This window comes from Struthio camelus, chromosome 1 (genome assembly GCF_040807025.1).
Source record: "Struthio camelus isolate bStrCam1 chromosome 1, bStrCam1.hap1, whole genome shotgun sequence".
In the NCBI taxonomy this organism is placed as follows: Eukaryota; Metazoa; Chordata; class Aves; order Struthioniformes; family Struthionidae; genus Struthio; species Struthio camelus.
This window is the reverse complement of record NC_090942.1, coordinates 123,043,139-123,065,216: the sequence shown is the minus strand read 5'-3', so window position 1 is coordinate 123,065,216 and position 22,078 is coordinate 123,043,139. Positions and strand designations below refer to the sequence as shown.

The following is a 22,078-nucleotide window of genomic DNA, read 5'->3' as shown; positions in this document are numbered from 1 at the left end:
TGTGCCTGCTGCTGTGGTACTTGACGCTGCAGCAGCATCCTCGCTCCTGCTGCCTCGCCTTTTTATTTCCCTAGCTCGCTAAAGACCCAGCCTTTCATTACAGGGGTGCTTTATTCTGATCACTCTGTTTCTATTTGCGTAATAACCTACCAAGCCCTCTAAGTGGAAAACTTGACTCGGTAGTTTTGTGGGGAGGTGTCCGCTAACTTCTTGCTTTATTCACCAGCGCGTGCTCCTAATTTTAACCAAACTGCTCCGTTGTGATTTTCCTAAGCTGTGGATAGGATGCCCAAAGGCTCGAGATGTTTTCACGCCCACACAATAAAGCCACGCGAGCGACGCTATCTATGTATAGCACAGAGAGGCAGTCGCTGCAGGGAAGGTGGGGCGGGAGGCAGCGCTCCCCGCTGACATGTAGGCCCAGCTCAGCGCTGTGCCTTGCAGGGAAGGGACGCCACGGGCACACCAGGGCTTTTGCACATGCCAGTGGAGCAGGTCTGCTGCAGAAGGCACTTGGTCCCGCTTTAGGTGTATGCTCTGCTAAGCTGTAGTGGGTGCGCAGCACACTGTTGCTGCAGACCTGAAGGTGCTGTGCTCACTATTAGCCATTCAAAACCGTGTAGCGTGCTAAGAAGACATCTCGCTCCCATGGTTGTTCTCAGCGGGAGGGAAGCGTGTGGTCTGCCTGGATCCGTGCATTACCAAGTACCCTTTGGCACTGATAGAGTTAAAGGTCCTCGGCACCCACCAGCCCTGGTCTAGGCAGTGTCTAAAATCAGTCCTAGACCCGCTTTATTTTTTCCTTAAAAACAGGAAATGGAGCCCTGAAGGCTTTTTAGCTGGAGAGAGAGTGAGGAGGGGGTATACTTGCTCTACCCATATCCAGCCCTGAGCCTGACCCAGACTTGGGGGTCTCTGTGTGTGTTTTTTTTATTTCTTCTCCTTTTTTTTTTTTCTATTATTTTGGCAGACTTTTTGGAATGTCTGGGAGCTAAGGGCTTTGCTTCATGGAGCAGAATTCTGAAGCAAGAAAAAGAGAAAGTTATAGACTAAACCACAGAAATGTAAACATGTCTGCAGCTAAAATAACTCCACTTTCATTGAAAACACTCCTCGCTCACAATCAGACTTCTGTGTGCTATACTCAATAAAACGGCATGCTAATAGCAACCAATTAATACATTATGTAGCTCTGCTTCTAAAAACTGAGACGCTTTTAATTATTTTATTATTTTTCATTATTGCTATTTTTAATTAAGGGAGGACGCGGGGCTTTCGGCTTCGGACGCCGGCTTCTCGGTGCTGACCGCGAGCTGAGATCCCTGGCGGGGGGCAGCGCCGGGCCAGAGCGGCGTGCGGTGCCCGGCGGGACGGCAGGCGCGGCGCTGCGCTGCGCGGCGGCGGGCAGGAGCGGCGCCCCGGTAAGGAGCCCCGGGGGCCGGGGCCGCGGCGCGCAGCGGCGTGCGCGGCTGCGCGCGCGCGCGCGCGGAAGGTGCCCGGGGAGCGCGGGCTGGGCGGCCGTGCCCTGCGCCTCCCCGGCCCGCAGGCATCTCTTTCGCCGTCGCCGCCCGCCTCCGCGCTGCAGCAGCCGAGCGCTGTTATGGTTGGACGCGGGCGGCTGGCGTACAGCGGCGGTGCTGCGGTCCCGCTGCCTCACTTGTCCTTTTATTCCTGTGTGTGCACTTATTTATTTCATTACATTTCGCAGCCCCGCTGCCATCTGGTTAGAGGCCAGTCTTTGACTTCACGTCGGGTCCTCGCAACAACCGCACGCTTGTTCTGTCCTTTAAAAAACGGTCTTGTTGCTCCTGCCGGCAGGAGAAAGCAGCCGAGCCAAACCCCCTCGCAGGTCCCGCTCACCTCCAGTTCCGCCCCGGCCCCTCCTGTCCCCCCCTCACCCCCCCCCCCACGGGTGCCCCCGGGGGAGGCCGCCCGGGGCCACCTCCCCCCCCCCCCCCCGCGCTGCGGCCGCTGCGGCCCGGGGGTGCCCGTCCCCGCCGGGGGCAGCGCGGGGCCGCCCCGACGGCCGCGGGGGAGCCGGGCAGCGCCGCGGAGCAGCGGCCGCTCTGCTCCGCGATTGGAGAAAGAAAGAGGCTCATTGAGCCCGGGGCCAGCGCTATGGGCTGAGCCCGTCCCGACCGGAGTGAGTCACTGCAATCTGCAACTCCTCCATCCACTCGCTTGCTCGCTCACTCACTCGCTCACGCTGGCGGCGGCCACTGCCTTCACCCGGCGGCACCGCGTCCCTGCCCCGTCCCGTCCCCCCCCGGACTCGCCCCTTCCTCGGCCTCGCCCGGTAAGTCCTTTCCCGGGGGCGCCCGGCCGTGCCCGGGTGCCGGCGGGGCTGAGCGGCACCCCCAGCCTGGCGGGGCGCGGAGGGCGGCGCGGCCGTCGGGGCGGCCGCCGTGGGGCTGCCCCACGCGGGGCGCGGGCGGGTGGCGGCGGTCCGGGGCTGCGCGGGGGTCGCCGTTCCGCGGGCGCGCCCGGGCTGCGCTGAGTGCCCGCTCGAGAGGTGCCGCCGCGGGGAGGCGGCCCGAGCCGCGCATCTCCCCGCGGGCGCTCAGCGCGCGGACTTACCCCCTCCAACTTTCCTGAACTGAAAAGCCTGCGAGCTGGCTGCTTTCAGGCCGCCTGCTGTCTTTTCAGGCATCGGCCTCTAAATTTTAACCCCCCCCCCCCCCACCACCACCACTTTTTTTTTTTTCCCCCTTGGTTCCTAATAGCAGCGTTGGTGTCTTTGTAATTCTTTCAGCAATTCATCGTTCAATTAATTAATACCTATATTGCCTTTTCGAAAGCTGACTCGCTCTTGCATGTAGTAAAACTTTCAATTATCTGCATTGGTCTGATGAGAGTCAGAGCTGGTTGTGGTACTTTACAGAGTAAGCGCTTAGATACAATACGCAGAGATCTGTTTTGGTGACCAGATGACTTTCCTGTAGAGTTTGGAGTGTGCGTAATGATATTTGCAAAAGCTGAAGTTGCAAGTTGTGACCGACATAAACTTCCATTCATTGCTGCCTTTGCTAATAACCCACAGTGCAAGTAAACTTGTTCTTTTTATATAAAAGTCGTACTTGTGTTCTAAGTGTCACTCTCTGAATTAACACTGTGCTTCAGCGCTGAAGTAATAGTTTGGGAATTACATTCTGCCCATGTAATTTTGAGTCCATTAGGAAAACCAGGATAGGTCTATGAACTGCACATGGAGAAATGTCACATTCCTTTGGTTTAACCCTTTATCCGCTTCCCTGGTTTCATTGAAACAAGTGAAGTAGACAAAGACAGCTTCTCACAAGCGTATGAAATGTAAACTTTCATCCAGCTATATGTATCAGGCACATGATTTCAAACACACCTAACCTAATATAAAAAATCAAGGAAGAGATGGGTTCTTAAACAGATTGTTTGACAAGTTCCTAATTACAGGAAAATAAATAACGGCAAACTAAACTAAGCCATATTTAATATGGAACAAATGTATTTTGGTATTGATTTTCTTATCTATTTCATAAAGAACATTAAAAAAAAGCAGATATTGTGTATTGAAATTGTAATCTCAGTCCTTATTTTCTGCTTCATATGTATGCATACAAAAATGGCTAACTTGCCATGCAACTCTGAACAACTTTGCAAGAAAAAATATCACTACCTCCAAAAGCATATCTGAGTTTAGAGCTTTGAATAGCATCTGTCCCCACCTTCCATGATCTAATCCCAAAGGTTAAACAAATCATATAGTACTAGATAGAGTTACATATAACAAGAATTTTATAAATGACCTGTCAGTATAAGTTCTAAATGTGATTAGTCAGACTTTTTGCTCCTAAGTTATTACTCCATTTGGATTATAATTTATATAGCTTCTAGTTCCTGAAGTTTACTCTAATAGCTATATATTAGGCATCTCTTTCTTCATATAGCAGTACTAACTGTGTGACTTCTCTCTCTTTAACAAAGATTGACTTCTTTGTCAGGCGCTGAAGCAATCTGAGTGTGTGATTCCATTGAGGAGTTTTAGCAGTATAAACCATGAGATTAAAATACAAATTGTTACGAACTTTGAAGTAGCATCTCTTATTACAAGTACGATCATTTGTGTGTTAATAGATTAGTTTTTTTCCATCTGAAATCTCAATTTAGTTCCCACAGCTGTTAAAGTTCAAATGATTCCATCTAAAAACCGGTACTTTCACCTTTGCAGTGTGGATGTGTCTTTGCTACCTGCTCTTCTGTGGGAAGTTTATTTTCTGTATGCACATGGAGTTGTGTAAACAAACACAAAATCCTGGGGTGTTTGTTTGTAATCCAGTTGGTTTGAACATGAGCAAAATACCTGGCTATTGATGAGGCAAATCCCTTTTCTACAAAGCACCAGTGCTCTGCCATCAAAACACGAGGCTAATTGCATTGGTTCTCCCTGTGCAGAGGAGTTCATTTTGGTCATTTTATTGAGGTCCGCGTATACAGCGGTTTCTTCTCTTGGTTATACGCACTCCACTGAAGATCAAAAAACACGAAAAGCTTTTGCAGGGCTAATGGCATCTGGTAGCTCTGAAATGTTACATGTTACATTCATTTGCTTCCTTTCCTTGCCTCTGTGTTACTAAATGCTGGAGGAGTTATTAGAAGGTAACAACAAAATTGTTTAAAATGTTGAGGCTGAAAGGACCCCTTTCCCCCAAAATATCTCTATCTATCAGGAAGCTTGTCATTTTCTTTAAAATCTTTTTTTTTTTTTTTGGGCGGGGGGAGAAGAAGGCAGTTGTGAGGTCAAACCGTATGTCTTTTAATTGTGCAAGTAGCTCTTTGGAAACGTGTGGCCTAAACTCTAGAGTATGCTCAGAAAGGGCCTTTTGGGCCTGACCCATATCAACTAAGGTCACTGGTACAGGCTTAGCCTTGAGTACCTAGTGCTGTACCTTTGTTTTTCTGCTGTAGAGCTGTAAAGGTAGGCCAGGGATTCGTTTATACTTTGTATGTCAGCTTTGCCCTATGGATAATTTGAAATGCTTTTGTTAAAAAAAGTTCTTGTTGGTAAGATATTTTCAGCCTCTATTATAATGGTGTTTATCTTGGGTTGAAAGAATTACCTTTTGTGCAGTAACACCACACTCTTGTTTTTCATTATGCCCACACTAGGCACTTTCACAGCCACTAGAATATTTTTTTATTTCCCAATGTGGTTCTAGTCATGCACTTTTTACTCGGGCAAATTTTTCAGTTAAGGCAAGCATCATTTTGTCTTTTGCCTGGGTTAAAGGTTTGAACCACATGAATTTGTATTATTTTGGCATTTTGGAAGGTAATGAAATAAGTGGATGAAATCTAATATATTTCCTAAGTAGCTTAGTTACACTAGTGTAGGTAGAAAACTGGCAGTCTAAAATTACTTTGCTAAATTTAAATGTAAGTAAAAAGTAGGCAATAGAAAAAAATTGAAGGGTATATCTAAATTTGGAGTTGCGGACATATCTTATATTTAAACTGCGTTTTAACCTCTTCTATTTATATTTAGTGGTATGTGTATAATCTGGAGGGCTTGATTGAATACAAGAAATGGTAATTTAACAATGAAAGCCAAAGAGTTTATTCTGCTGTAGACATAGTACATGTCCTCGTTAATTGGTGCGTATATCAAAACTAAAATATATACAGTCAGACAGTTTTTATGTTGTTTAAGATCTAAAATGATATTTGATCTAAAGTAAACATGAATGGATTTGCAAAAAGTCTGATCCCTGTACTTTTATCGCGAGCATATCTCCTATTAACTTCAGTAGCGCTTTTTCTTGCGCGTAGACTGCATTGTAATGTTCATTTTCCTGAACTTACCTTTCTATGGCACACTCTGAAATACTGCTTTTTAATTTAGAAAACTATTACGGGAAGTGAATTGTTCTTGCATGCTGCTTGCATCAGATGAAATCTCTCCTTGGCACAACTTCATTCCAATAGGAATACTTTATTCCACGAACAAAATAGCTAGTTAATTTTTGTTTGATAATGCATCATATAAATATTAATGGTCTTTCAGAAGATAAAAAAATAAGCTTATAGTTTTACTTTATCATAGAAATACAGCATGCTCTGATAGAGAACGTTTTAAAAGTAAGCCCTCAGCCTGCAGGCACACAAGCTGTTCAGTTGAACTCACTGTGACCACTCATATCTGGGAAACTGCTCCTGTTCACAAGTGGCAAGAAAGCCAGGGACTTGTTTTTGAATTTAGATCCTCTATTTTGATTTGTTTTAATATGCCCACACAATGATAGGACATCCAGGTGCTTGTCCTGACAAAAGCATGACTTCCGCCTTCTCATTGTCCACCAAATGATGCTGCGCTTCTCTTTGCCTTGTAACTGAGAGAAACCTATAGATTGCCCATGTGCTTTGGCACAGTGCAATATTGGTAGACTTTTTAAAGCTGTTGCCTTTTTTAAATGCTGCTCCTGCAAAATGAACGTTGGTTTCAGCTGTGTTTCAGTTCTTCTGATTTTGTCAGGTAGCCTGGAACTTTGAACTACATGTACCTAATTAGGTGCTGACTTAAAAAAAAGGTTGGCTTATAGGAAGTGATGAGCACCACCAGACTTGCTGTACTACACAAGGCAACTAATATGAGCTTAAATGTGGTTTCAATCAGCTCAGTTTAGACACCTAGGTTTTCATGTTTTTCCAGGAGGTCTGTAATGAAACAGCCTTGTTTTCTTTTCACCTCACCTCACAAAAAAGCAGGAACAGGAGAAACAATTCTGATAGATTTTGCACTGACTGAATAGTTGACCACTGCTTGAGAGCAATTCTTGGAGTGAGAACAGATGGGATAGCATGAAGGAATTTGAGAGCACGGCCACCAAGTCAGGCACTATTACCTCCTACTAACACACAACTTCATCTCTAATTAGAGGATGGCAGGTGACAGACATTACTACAGTACTGCGCTGCTGGCTCAGATGTGCCGGGGTGGGAAGAGTAGACCTGACTGGGCTGTGCAGGTCCAAGTGGATCAGGAGTGAGACTCCCTTCCCTGGTACCCTCCCCTCATCCCAATGCATTGCCTGCTGGACTAGCCTCTTTTACTTCTGCCTTCCACTGACCACTACAAATGATCCGTAACTGTCTTTTTTTGTTAATATTATGCCTCTAGCAAATAAGTATTAGTTTATCAACTGCTATTGTTTTTCATTTTTACTAGCACTGATGGTGGAGGGTTAGGAGTAGCACCTTGCTGCTCTATAAACTACTTTAAAATGTGTTGCAAAATCTGATTGACTCCTTCATGCAGGCTTACTGGTATAAGCTTTTCATAATACCTTCTGGCTTTGCACTGAGTTTCAAGAAATCACAAATATCTTCTGATATTTAGTAGCTACACTGCACAGAGTTATGGTGTGATTCATTTTGGTGTAATTAAATGTATGTAAAAAATCATATAAATGTATTATACTGTACAAGGTATCTTTTTTAGTTGATTATCTTTAATGAGAACGAATATGAAATATGGCAATCAGAAAGTTAATTTTAGATAAATGGCATTTCTCCTGTGGTTTTTATTTTTTTAAATCTATGTAATTTAGAAAATTAAAAATGGCTTTATAAGGAAAAAAGTTTAGCAGCTATGCAGGAGAAAAGTCTTCTAAGCAAAATTCAGTTTTCTAAGAAGGCTTTGTCAATTCTGAATAAACTCTGTAATAAATCTAAACCTGGTGTTTTAAAATTCTGTTTATAAAATGGACTGTTCTATATAGAGTTCACAAATTATACACAGAGGATTTATAATATAACTATAAAAGTAACATTAATATATTACATTACAACATATACTGAAACTAGACTGCAAAATCTGCTTGAAAAAGAAGCTGATTTACAGGACCCATGCAAAGCAGGTATGATAAAAGTTATCCCTGATTTCTCCAAGAACCTCCGTTACAGTGGTTGTTCTGGTTATAGTTGACCCTTTAAATGCTTATAGAGTTTTTTAGCACAAGTTTGCACCTATTGCATTAAAAGTAGATTTGAAAAAGAAAAAGTGAGGGATTTAAAATCAAATAAAGGTATAGTTTGGTCCTGATAGGCATATTGTACCTGCTCACCAGTTTCGTTAGATTTGCCCAGAATATGAAGCAGGGAATTTGGTCCAGTACTTTTCATTCCTTTGCTATGTGTACAAGTTCTCTGGTATTTTTATGTATTTATAGCAAACAGTCTGCAGCATGCTCTGTATCTCTTGCAATCAGGAAAAGCCAAATCACCTGTCACCAATATGTATGTCAACATCCTGAAACCACAAAGAGCACCTCTTAGTAGGCACCACAAAGGTTTCATTTCAGCAAACCAATTCATCATGCTCTTGAAGGGAAGAACATGGAGAAATCTGAACTTGAGATCTTGATTCTTCTGTCTTTTATGCAGACAAGTCAGTTCTACTGTGGTGAGACTGAAAAATTGTTTTATGAGGGTAGGATTCACCTTACCTAACTGCAGCCCTCTAAAAGTTTAGCGTCTAGTTGACAGTAATCGTGTTAGTTCCCTTCCTAGCTGGTGGACTGGTTCATCTTCCAATTTGAGTCAATTATGTTAGCTTGGTGTAAGTCACTGAAAATGTGACCTATCTCCATCAACTTAGATAGGAAGCCTGGTATTGGGACTAGGTATCTTAATTTTCAGATGGCTGGGGTTAAGCGCACTGAATTCTGTATGTAGGGACTGATCCAGGCTCCAGCAGCGGATCTTACGGAGACTGAACAAAAAAACAAATAGAAGTACTACAAAGAGACTAGATGAATGTTTTACCGTCTGACTGTGGAGGAATCTTATTGCTCACTTATTATTTTAATGTTAAAGTTGACCCAGTATGCAATAGTTTCATTTGTACTGTCAAAATAACTTTTTACTGCCCGGTTTTATTGCCTGGACTAGAAGGAGAAAAGCCATTTTACACTTTCTGCAGTATTATCTCTTTTAACTTTGTTGGAAAAATTAGAAAATGAAAACATCAGCCGCCCTTTTTTTCAGTATTATAGTCTTTCTAATAAGACTCCATTCTGCTCATGAAGAAAATAGAACTATCCCTTTCTTTTTTTTTTTTTTTTTTAAATGGTCCAATGTCTCATGCACTGCAAAAGAGTTTTATCTGCCATATAAGTGATACAGCTAGGGTGAATATGTTGCTTAAATTTTTCAAGGCTCACTTATGCAAAACTTGCGCTGAGAAAGACCATAAACTTTGTGCGTGGCCCTACGCACAGGAGCAGCTTCAGCCCCGAGTGAGATCTTGCTGTGTAAGTTTTCTAAGCACTTGTGCCAGGCAGCAAAGTGCAGTTCACCTCTGAAGCTGCAGTCAGCCGCTCAAAAGTAACTTTGCAAGACCCAGCCTGAGGGAGGGGAGAGCTTTGTGTTTGCTGTTTCTTAGTGATTTCCGTGACAGTTTATAGGAAAGATAGTTGTAACTAAATGTAGCCCTGGCAAGCTCAATGCCCAGTGGCAATACAGACTTGAGGGCCAGATTTGCTGTAGGGCATAGGAGCCAGGGGCAAGCGCACCTTTCCTTTCCTCTTCCTTTCGTTTATCACCACTGGGTGTTATGTGCCCTGTATGGCACGTGTGACAGGGAAAGCGATGGGCAGTCAGACTGTCCCCTTAGCCACCGTCAGAGTTGCATCAAGTCCTTGATTCAGCACCTAAAATTTAGTTAGCAAGTCTCTATGGATTTTGATCCAGAATACGATTTTATATAACTCCTTCATTGCTGTGTTGTTTCTACAGGACTAAAGAGGAGTGAAAAGTAGTAAAAATCTATTTCGGTCACTAAAGTAAGCAGACATGACTCAGAATACTCGCAGGGAACAGATCTGTTGGATAAAAAGGTGCCGTTTTTACATAGTCACTTTTCTGACCATGCCCTTTAAACTCTTACAAAAATAGAATACTTTCTCTGGCACTTCTCTTGGAAAGCAGAAATGTGAGTGAGAGCAAGGATGTTTGCTGTACTTCAGTCTCTGCTTCAAAACTAGACAAACTGTGTGCAAGTTTTGTTATGCATATGTAAAGTATGTTTAACACCAGGAAAAAAAGAAAGAAGACATTTGAATTTTGGGGGGGGGGGGGGGGGGAATTTGGGTTTGGATAGTTTTAACATTTGTAGTGGAAAAGTGTGATTCCTACTTCCTGTCAGTTAACGGCTGGGCGAATTTTGGCTAGCTTTCTGCACTGATTTCTGGCATCGTCATTTCCCTGCAGAAGTACAATTCTGATCAGTAAACTGGTCTGAAGTACACTGAGCCTCCTTTTGACCATTGACTTTGGGTTCCTTTTAGACTGTGCAAAGTGAGTGGTCTAAGCTAAAAATGAGCCTGAAACCACAATGACGTAAGCCGTAAGTGTTTATGGATCTGTGAAGAAACAAATCATCACTGGCAACCAGAATCCTAAAGTGGTAATGTTGATATTCACGTGAGATGAAAATATTCCCTGCATCGGCACATTGAGCGCCCCGTCCAACTCCTACTGAAGTTAATCAAGCTCGGCTCTTCTATGCCAGCTGTGGAGCTGCCCCGGGGAGATTTCAGTGGCTACAGACTCCGATCTGCGTTTCGGTGTTTGCTATGCAATCAGCGAAACGATTGGGGAGGCAAATGATTTCACAAAAAGTCACTCACAGCTAAGTAGGTGAAGCTGAATTTTTGAACTCTTGTCTCATTTTTAGTGGTTTGGTAGGAAGCTGGTCCACAGAAACTCAAAACCAGCGTTGTCTTCTACCACATGCACTTATGGGCATTTGTCAGTTCTGTTGTTCTCCTTTGGACCAGTTGCTCTCTTAAAAGGAAAAATAAAAAGCAAGCACATTTAACGGTTTATTCTGTATTTACATTTTCAATTGGTTTTATATGGAAAAAATCCCAACAACCCATAAATTCCTCTTCCTCCTCTATTCCAGAATAACCCAATGAAAGAGTTTGGAAACTCTGAATTTGTGGTCTGTGGATGAAATCTCCATGTTGCTGAACTGCCAGAAGCTTCCCAGTTGGCTTCTGGGGGGCCACAACTGTTCAACTTAGGTGTTTCTTCCTGATGTTTTCACTGGGCATGGAAAACAGTGGAAGTGGTTTCACTGTGGTGAGCTCCTAAAGTCTTAATACCCCTCAAGTACCACAGAATTTAAAGGCACTGCCATTTCAGCATAGGAAACAGGCATTGCTTTTCCTATTGCTAAAAATTACCTTGCACAAACCCACAGAACTTCCACGGTCTCTATGTACGGATTCATCTTTCACAGATGAAGAGACATGGGCTATACACCTGCAGGTCTTATGACTACGTCCTGCTAAATCTCTGGCCTCCTTCCAGTCCCTTGGCAGCAAAGATTAGGTGGAGATTTGCTGTCAAGGTCTCCTAGTTTAATTCTTCATTTGGCCCAGTAGGTTCCTACTGCAGGAGAATCCTATTTTTTCTGTTTTAAATCTGAAATGTGTTTTGGATATGATGACATTTGCAGCCAAATTGCATCATGTTTTTTGAATAAGCTCCCTTTTTTGGAGAGAGATAGGTGATTTCAATCGGCAAGAAAAGAGGAAAACACAAGTAATCCAACATTGTAAATGCAGAAGAATAAAAGGACATGAAGACAGACTTCCCTTCTCAGCCCCATTCACATTGTCCAGTATGGAGCTGAGAGCACCATAGGGAAACTTTAAATTGCAGTTGCTGTCTACTGAGTAGAAGTTTTCAGTGTCTGGAATGCCAGTATGGCTCCTTGTTACCAGCGCTGAAGCAGTCTTGAAAGACTCCACAGAAGGAAGAAGCAACACAGCAAAATACAGCATGCAATAAAGCACCTTAATTTTCCTTCCATCAAGGAATGACCACAAAGGTTACACCTAGCTGCCCAGATTTTGAGCATAAAGCACTGTGGAGAGGTTCAGCTGGTGATGCACCAGGGTTAACGCTAGGATTCAATGTTCCGTAAGTGAATGTTTCTCAGCCACTATAAACTGAAGGGCTATCTAAACTTTTTGGAAGTATACCCCCAGATTTTTTTGTGCCTGGCTCAGGTTTGCCAGAGGCAGGCAGAACGAATGGAGAACTTAGCTTTTAGGTAACAAAATATTATTGTTGTACTGTTATAATTACAAGCGTTTTAAATTAGGTATTGACAGCAGTTGAGAGCCAGTTCTCGACTATGCCTGCTGGCAGGCAATGAGATGTCTACCAGCTCTTAAGGGCGAGCCTTATTGCAGGCTGTGAGAAGAACTCGTTAACCAGCTAGTCTACAGCAGTGTTACTCAACGTACGGTCTGTGGGCTGCTGGTGGTCTGCAAGACATTAGAAAGTGTTCTGAGAAATAATTGCGAAGGAAAGGAAGGCATAACCCCACATAGACAGATTCACGTTCCTGCACAGTTGGCAGGTATCACAGAATCGCAGAATTGTTTAGGTTGGAAGGGACCTCTGGAGATCAACTAGTCCAACCTCCCTGCTCAAGCAGGGACCTCTAGAGCATATTGCCCAGGATCACATCCAGACTGTGCCCATGTCGGCAAGGAGCCCTGAGTCAGCAAGCTGGGCTTAGCGAGAATTGCCTTAGCCCCCCCGCATGACCCCAAATGCATGGATCTTGAGTAACTGTACATTAGGGGAACCTTCTGCTTGATCAAACTGATGTGGAACAGGATCTTTTCCATTAAAGAGAATGAACTCTCTGGCTTTTCTTTCTAGTGTTTTTGAAGCAAAGGATGGGCTAAAGGATGTTGCTTCTACATCCGTGTTGCTAGCAGTAATGACTGCTACAGGGATGGCGGCAAGCCCATTTCCTTCACAGTGGGAGGAAAATAGTAGTTCAGGAGACCATTAAACATTAGAAATACCTCTACAAGGTCCCTACAAAGATACACTCCATTTAGATTAAAGTCCCATAGGGCCAATTATCTTGGAAGAACATAAGAACTTAAACAAAAGCTGAGTTAGGTATGCTGCCCACCAATGGCTTTGAACAAAAATTGATACAGTGAGAAAACACTCGTGTATTATGAAAGTGAGAACATTTAGAGTAGGTCTGTGCAATAACCAACTTTTACTGTTCCCCCAGGACCAGTGTGCACAGGAAATATCTGTGGCATGCTTGCTTTTCCTGGAGATGACAGCAACCCTTTGGCAACTACTATATAATACGTGCTTGATACTTTTAAAAATGTTGAGCTGTTGTTTTATGAATGTGCTTTGATTTTCTTGTGCCAGAGCCTTTATGCTGTGCTCTCTGTCTTTTCCAGACTTTCCCATTCCCATTGAGAACCTGGACATTTCTCTTTCAGTGCTGTTAGTAGCTATGACAGTTTCTTCATTTTTCTTGGTGCCAGTATTGGGATGAGGCTTGCGCAAAACAGGGACATGAACAGGGCTCCCTTATGATCCTTATGTAAAAATAATCTTTATGGTCTGTTCTAGTCTATGTCTGGGTGGTACTGGGCTGCTGGAGATGGAGACATGACTTAACACCATGTTGTGCCTGGAGGGTCAGGGCAAACAAGCTTGAAATATTCTGTTTCAGTTAGTGCTTTTTAAGAGTGGGTTGAGTAACTTCCACAAGACCACGAAGTAGAGCTCAGTGCAAGCAATGGGATTAAAGTGCTTCAGCAGCTAGACCACAGTTTTAATTGATCATTTAGTTATTTTGAATCGATCTGAGAGCTGGAGCGCGCTAAACTTTTATTATGTAAGGGATTTTGAAAATGAGCCAGTTCTGAGACACTGTTGCAACAAGTTCCTGTTAAGTGTTTACTGGTGCAATGATCTTGAAAGTGTATCTTCAATTTAACATCATAAAAGAACTTTCTTAAGAGAAGATACAATAACCAGTCTGAGGTCTAATAACTGAACATGCAAGCCTAAATGGTTTTAAAATACTACTTGCTTAAATAAGAATCATTAACCTTGTAACTGATAATGAGAAAAATGCTCATGCCATTAGTGGTTTACCACTTCGGTTCCTAAAGAATAAAAACAGCTTAATAAAAGAGACCACAGACTGTCCATTTTCAGCCTCAGTGCAGGGCTCATGCTTCAGAAAATATGAAACCCATAATTTAAAATAATAATTTTGTATTTATGTTTAGGAAACATGGTCAAAATACCCTTTGAACACATCAGAGCGTAGTGATACAGGGGTTTGTGGCTGCAGTGAAGCAGGGAGCCCCAGTGCCATGCTGGGAGCCCCAACCCCTTTGTTTGCTTGCCCTTATCCCCTTGCCCCCAGCTAGTGCTCCCACAGGGAAAGGTGCAGGTACAGCCTGTGTCTTACAGCATGCTTTGGGTACCCTCACCTGGGCTAGTAAGTCTGTCTAACTCACCTTCCCTCTGGCAATAGTACAGGGCTGGTGAGGACAGATGAGCGCAGGATCCTTTCTGTCTTGGCCCAGATGTCACCTGCTGCAAGAGCAGATGGGACTTTTAGTGTTCCCTTAGGGGAAATAAATGATTCCGGGTCTGGAAGGTGCCTGGTGTCTCAGGGCGCTGCTGGGACTTGGCGGCTCGGGAGCAGCACCAGCAATGACAGTACAATCTCATTTCATTTGTCTGTGCGGGTCAACAGCTCTCTCTTCTCTGAGGCTGGCCCCTTCCTCTTCCTCTGCACCCCTCTTCCCCACCAGGCAAACGAGGCCGTACCCTGTCTCCTGCTCAAGCTGGTGGAAGGACTCACATTGATTTCAGCCAGAACTGAATCAAACCCTTGAAAAGACCTGGTGTTTCTTCTTCTGAAAGTTACACTTAGGACTCAATGCACTGTATATTTGTCTTGTTTTTAGTGAGGGCAGCTGGAGGTTGAAGTGTTCTCTCAGACTATCTCTGACTGTAAATACAATTACAGTAGGTCTTATTGATGTTTCATGCAGCCGTATTAAATTGACAATGATGTTTGTTCTTATGTAAAAATGGAAAGTTTCCCCTGCTCCCCACATTAAAATGACTGTTGTGCCTTATCCAAAATGAAAATCAATCAAAGAAGGAACACAGCTGGGCAAATGACAAGAGAAACAGAGCTGTGCCAAGGTGAATTTTTATGGAAATGCTCTCTGAATAGTATTTCCATGAAAAGGCAACTTACAGATGTAGGCTGCGTTTTCATCAGGGAAAGTGTAATGTACCACACCCTGAATCTGACAAGGTCTATAAACTTTTCACGTATTTTAAATTTAGGCAACAAAGAGGCCGTATTTAAGACACAAAGGTTTTCTTCTTTACTGTAATGTAATCATATTAGCCTGAAGGATGGAAAAAGTAAGCTAAGAAAAGAAAAAAAAGGATGTTTATGGAAGAAATTTAAAATATAAAGCTAATATATTGAAAGGGAAATTTTCTGTTTCATAAGAAATCTGACTTTGACTTTCAGCAACATCCTAGTTATGACAGTGGCTTGTATGTCTGTGTGTATCAAACTATCTGGTGGTTCCCTTAATGAAGAAGGATGAGTGGTGTAAAAACAGCAAAAACTTGTTCCTATTGATGACATGGAAATTTTTCTCATTTACTTTAGTAGAAACAGGATTAGGGGAAAAATATAAAAGGCAAGAAATGAAGGTTGATTGATGTTAGCACTCAAAAAACAGGAGAGGAAAAAAAAGCAAAATGGTAAAAACATCAACATATGCTTGAAATTGTCACACTTAGATTTACTTAAGCATATATTTTTGGAGATGTTGTAGCCTTTTTTCCAAATGACCTGACCAAGTTTACTATAGACTTATGGCTAGCTGCAGAGCTCTTGCAAAGTTTGATTTCTGGAATCTATTCCTTTTCCCTTGCTTCTGGGATATTTCAGTTTATCACAAGCAAGTTTGGAATATGCTGAGAAATTCTTGGGAAAGCCTTGGAATTTTGCAACTTATTTCTGGATGTTGCTTCCTGAAAAAAATGAGAATGCATTTTTAAAAAAAATTATCATAGCTTAAAACTTGATGCCACTGCTGTTTTAAGAACAATAATCCAGAGTTGTTAAATTGACTTGATTGCTTTTCCTTTTAACATTTCCAGTGATAAGTTAGATGTAGTAACACTAAGCATATTCTCGTATCATCATCTCAAAGCGTGTCACTATCTAATGGAATATGGCACTGTTTTTGCTTTTAAGTGTAAAAGCATTTATCAGATGCTGCAGTTTCTTCATAAAGGCCAATAATGGTGATTCTATTACAGAAGACCTTTGAAATGAGTAGGCCTTGCCTCTGATAGTTGGGAACAGAGGTATGTGAATGCCATTTCTTTTAAACAGTGTTTGCCGAAAATCAACGAACCAACCAACCAAAATAAAAAAGGAAAGGAAACTCAAAGGGACTGAATCTGTGAATAGATTTAGTCATGGCATTAAAAAGAGAAGACGTGCTCTCTAAGGAGCCAGTATTTCTCTTGCTTCCCCATACTGATGTGTTTCTGTTCCCTACATCCCGGACAGTTGTGTAGCTAGAGATCGATTGCAAACGTCAGCACATCTTGGAGGGGTCTAGCCGCTCAAGTCTGCACACAGCAACTTGTAGGAACGAGCCCTGAGGACGTCAAGGGGAATCGCCTGCTAGCAGCGCAGGGGAGGGCATCCCTGCGCGTGGGGTGACAGTGGGCAGCGTCCTTGCGTCTCTCGCTCAACCTCCGAAGCTGGCACGAAGCCCATATAATAAATGTAATAAGCCATGGAAAATACATCAGTAGCACGTGCTGACATCAGTGGAACACACATGAGGACTGGGAAAGGGATCCTGTTACCCCCTGTTAAGTTGCACAAGGCTTTAATCCAGCAGAGAACAAAATGTTAACCCTTGCAGAGCTCTCCCAGGGAGGAGGGACAGGGCAAGCCAATACTTCCTTATTTCATTGGGGTTTAACTTCAGAAGGGCTATAAAAGCGTAGAAGTGCCATGGGGGAACAAAAGCTCAAATGGCTCAGCAAATATTGCTGATGACAGTGGCTGTCCTGGGATGGGTGAACACAAGGCTGAGTGCAATCTGCTGCTTTCATGATCTGCAACCGGAGTGAATTATAGCCTTCTGTTTACTCTGGGACTGTTTATAATCTCTTGTGTAGCTGAGGACAAGTTTCACTACAAGAAGCAGTTCACAGAACATTCTCCTAAAAAGAAGAAAAATCAGTTTATGTCAATGTATGGCTTCCTGCTATCTGTGGTATACCCCCTCCCCCCAACACAACACGTGAACGTATTCACTCATCTTCTGCTTAGCACTAGAAAAGGGATATTGCATCTTTAGACTATTTCCCCAGTGCTTTTATTTTTCAGCCCACTACAGGAAGGGTTCATAGAGTGTATCCAGAAAGATGTTTTTGTTCCCCCACGTTGGGTTTCAGTCCCAAGACTGCCAATTAAATTATCCCATAAATCCTCCATTATAGGTAGTAAAACCTAATTTTAGATTTCCTGCCCACTCTAGTGTCCTGCCTGATTGCTACCAGTTGGACAGAGGCTCAACCTGTTAAGCAGACAATTGTAGTGAATTGTCTGTTTCGTTCTGTGCCACATGTGGAGAACTTTTTAATATGTGGCAGTTGGTCATAATTCTCTCTGGCTATTTTCTGCCTTTTAGTTACTCAGTTATTCTGTCAGGCTGCAAAGTAGACATCTGTAATTTATTCTTTTCTCAAAAATTTTTGTGAGAGAAAAAGTTGTTATGATGTGGATTAGGAGGAATATTAACCTACCTGCCACCACTAAAACAATAGTAGTTTAAAATTAGTTCTTATATAATTCCTCCTGAAAAGAAAAACCCTGTATCAATAGAGCTAACGCATTCCTGGGTGAGCTGAAAAAATTTTAGGTCAGCTGAAAATAAATATGTTCTTTCAAGTGTATTAGCTCGAATACAAATATATCATTTAGCTGTGAACAGTGCTAGTTTTCTTGAGAGCAGCTTCTGCCAACCATATTCTCATTGAGGAGCACTTTATTTCACATGCATTCTCAGTAAAGATTCCCATTTTATTCTGAGAATAAACAACCCCTAGCTTGATCATCTTCTTCATAGACTCTGTTGAGGACAAATAGTAAGTACGGTGGACTCTGTTGTCACACAGCCATTTGCTGTATGAATAAGATATAAGCATGTGCCTGTTCGTGAAGATATAAGCATGTGCCTGTTCGTGCCCTGATTTTTGGCCAAAGGGATATTAGTACTTAATGTGGAGCACTTCTTTCACTGAGATTCAAGCAGAAATCAAGGATCTGTCAGTGTGGAAAACTGAAGCCTAGAATACTGAGAAATTAATGCCTGCCTTTGGCTCTCTGCTACTTTTTGTTGCAGCTGTTCTCCTGGTAAAATTACTTACTCATCCAAATCTAAGATTTTGATACTGTAGAGATGCATGAGTATATCTCCCACCTTGGCAAAAGACTGTCTTTTTGAATGTGACTGTGTTTCCTGCGTGAATGAATTGGCAGTGTTTTAACAACCCTGTGTTAAATCAGGAACGTATGTGGCCGTCAGCAAGGGCCTTTTTCAACTCCAGAGTATGGTGACGGGAAGTTGTAGAGTTTAATTCAAGATATAAGGTGCATGTAATCCTGCAGGCATTTGCAAAAGGGAAAAATGCACCTACGAGATGTCATGCTACAGCAGAAAAGACTGCTTCTGGGACTAACGTAATGTATGTGCAGAACCAAGACTTTTATCTGAGATCCAGCTTCCAGGATCTGTCACCTGGCTTGCATAGATGTCCTCCAGGTGAATCTCTGGGTGACAACACTAGCATGGGGTTGTCACTCTTGTACGACTGCACTAACTCATCGCTCAGAAAGCAGAGCGTTGGCGGGAAGGACTGAGGATACAGATGGGGGCAGTTCTCTTCAATGGGCAAGAATTCTTTTTTTTTCGTGATCTGCACAGAGCACATCAGCCACATGTGCACGCAGTCTGCGAGCAGCAAAATGAAGCAGCCCAACTTTGGCACCACTATCTTCTGTGCATTCTCTGATGTCTAATTAAGAGCACTTGTTTCTTAGCTCTCCCCTTAGTGGAGGCACTAGCAAAATTTCCCTGCTATATCTAGCTGCTGCTTCCCTCACTCTTTAACGAACATTGTATTTCCAACTTTATTAACCTCTTGTAAAATTTGGGAAAAATTGGGCCATCATTCTGAAGTTGCTGGAAGAAAAGGTCAAGAAACACTCATGCATGCGCTCAGCATGATATCTTAAGTCTCATTTCTTTAAGAACTGGGCTAAAAATGGAGCCAAAGTGGTTTCCCTGCTGAAAGGATCTTCTCCACCTAAGTTTGTTTATTATACTGTGACTGTATGTGGGGAGATTATCATTTGTTGAGTGATCCCTGAAGCACTGTATAAAAAATAAAACATACATAAAGACTAACAAAGAAAAGAAGAAAGAAATGTAGGCCTCCCAGTCACAGCAGTGTTCCTTTAATGATTTATGAAATATTATATGTATTTTTTCAGTGATATTATTTGTCTGCTGTAGGAACCTCTAGGTATTAGGGGCTGTCCATTCAAAAGAAGAATGATCACTTCCATAGGTGCTCACAAATGGAGAGCAGACACACGGTTTGTTGGAGAATGTAGAAAGTAGGAAGCAATCTACATGTTTTCTGTGCTAAACTTATCACCCTACCTCATGTAACGCGCAGCGTGCAAGAGTGCTGGACAATGCTGTTCAGAATACAGAGCTCTGTGAACTACTGAATTTCTTGGCTGTGTAGTTTGATCCTAAAAATTACCCCTTGCAGCAGAATTGTGCTGCACAATCAAAACCTTAAGTCCCTAGATATGGTGGCTATAAAGAAAACCTGAAAATGTAATCCAAGTGACCACTCAGTAACACATATATCTCTGTAGCTAGCATGGGAAAACAATTCTTCAAAGCAAAGAATGCACCTGATTTATCTGTGGGGTATAATTCTGTAACGTAACCATGGCATGTTAAACGTGAATACTATAATTTATTTCTCAGTTGAATTTTTGGTATCAAACTGCCAGCAACAGTCTCATCTATGCCAGAAGCCCCAGCTCCCCTATCTAGCATCTTCTGCACTTCAAGACACATTTGTTGTACACAATTTGTAATTTCGGAGCAGCAAAAATTGAGATAATTTGATACCCAATCCAGTAACACTGGAAATTTTACCTTGATTGTACCAGGCACTTTCATACTTATCTCATTAAAAAATATTAGCTTTTTACATTAAGCTGAGATTTCTGCTGAATAGCCAACATCCTGTATGGGAACGCTCGTAATTCCAGGTATCCGGCTGCAGAATTTGGACTAGGCTTGTGTCAAGCCTATGCTGTCTTGAATATGCTACTGTTATCAGAAAAAAAAAGTCTCTCTGGTATGCTAAGAAGAGGGGATGTAGTGGAGTTTATAATTTCAGCATTTAAGATTCTTTATTATTAATAGATTAGTGGGGATTTTTCCAAAGACTCCTATGAGTTACAAGAGCTCCTGTTACTAAATTTCATATACTCATTTATTTATACAAGTCTACGTCAGATGTTACGGTCTTTTTTCAGCCCAGAAAGAGCCAAGATACTGTAAGTGTAAATGCAGTTTATTGAGTTTTGAAGATCATAAATATCTCTTTTAACATCTGATTTATCTTGAACTGCGTAAATCTAAAGAGGTGTCTCAAAATAAGGAGAGAAGGGACATATGCTGCTCTCTTGGACAAACTGTGTATTTATACTCAGAACGAAACCTTGGCAGAAAGTAGCTGGAATTAGCTGACACCACCAAGGCAGTTCTACTTTATGTACTGCAACGTTATATTAGTTTTAAATGTTCATTTATTTTTCTGATAAGGGTACAATGTTGCTCCCAGCAAAGTCTCCAATGAAAATTCCTGTTGATTTTATAGCTGCAGATTATTATAGGAATCCAATGGGGAAAATTTGCATATCTGTGATGAGAAGTTGAGTTTTTTGCTTTCCCATGTAGGCACTAGGAGTTACAAGCTTGTGAAGGGCACACTCTTCGTGCTAGAGCATGGCCAGGGGGGCGTGCTCGATCCCCAATTCCACTGGTGAACGCTGAGAGCGTCCACAAGCGGTGCCAGAGCTGCTTGCAGCCCTGTGATGTTGGCTCCCGCTCTGGGAACTCGACCTCACAGCTGCAAACAGTTTTGGGTCTGTGCTTGTCTGCGCCAGCAGGCTGCGGTCCTGGCAAATGGTTGGAGCTTTATTAGACTGTTATCAGTGCTCTTGCCGTGCTTCTGCTGGCCCCTCCATGACTGCATAGAGCTGGCATGAGAGCTGCTCATCCTGGCTTTTATTCCCAGCAAACTGGGTCAATCTTCTGCTGGTAAAATTTGGAGGTGGCAAAGTCTGAACAGCAAAGACACACCTACCATGCAAAGCAACAGCAAGACACCCAGTCACATTTGCAGGAGTCCTGCTTTTTTCTTTCTTATGGCTTCCCCAAAACAAGCGGAAGAGAGAAAGTCTCAGCAGAGAAAGATATGAGGAGAGGAGTTTCAAGGGAAGAAATAAAATAATAATTACATGTTCTTCACTTCATTTCCACCTTCGACCGTATATTTATCTGGACTTCATGACATCTTTTTGTTTTTGTACCATGCAGAAGCAGTCCAGCCAGACCGCAGCGATACCAGACCTCAGTATACAAGTGAGCCAGCTACAGTCAGCTCCACATGGAGACTTCTCCATGCTGGTAAATAGCAGGCAAAGGGATGTCATCAGCTCAGTGGGTTTCTGAGCATATCTCCTGCTACCAACCCACCAGGCACACTGGTGCTTGCGAGGGTGGCTTGGTGGTCACAGATCAAGATGCTGTCATTTGACTCCCCAGCTGTCTGTACGGGTGTTTTCCAAGGCTTTGTTGCTTTAGCCTTCACTACAGGGGATCACACAGCTGGCAACCCATCCTCTTCCTCCACTGCCATCAGCAACATCTTCAGATATCTCATATTCCAAACAACCAAAGTGGTCCTGCAAAACTGAATGACAGCATAGCCATTAAAAAGAAAGGGCTGAAAAGGAACGTCTAATTTACTGTTGTTATTGAGACCTTCCTGGATTTTAGAGACTGTTTTACATCAAGGTACTAGCTAGAAG

At 42.8% G+C, this 22,078-nt stretch overlaps 1 protein-coding gene across 3 annotated transcripts in view; it reads left to right on the top strand.

Moving 5' to 3' along the window:
- Nucleotides 1–2,068: 2,068 nt before the first annotated feature.
- The window catches only part of ERG (ETS transcription factor ERG), a 148,644-nt gene continuing 128,634 nt past the window's right edge, over nt 2,069–22,078 (top strand). The window contains exon 1 of one of the 3 annotated variants that reach the window (XM_068914013.1): nt 2,069–2,296. The gene's annotated coding sequence lies outside the window, so the exon portion shown is untranslated. The remainder of the gene's footprint in view (nt 2,297–22,078) is intronic. The other 2 variants (XM_068914046.1, XM_068914023.1) reach the window with 2 other exon arrangements.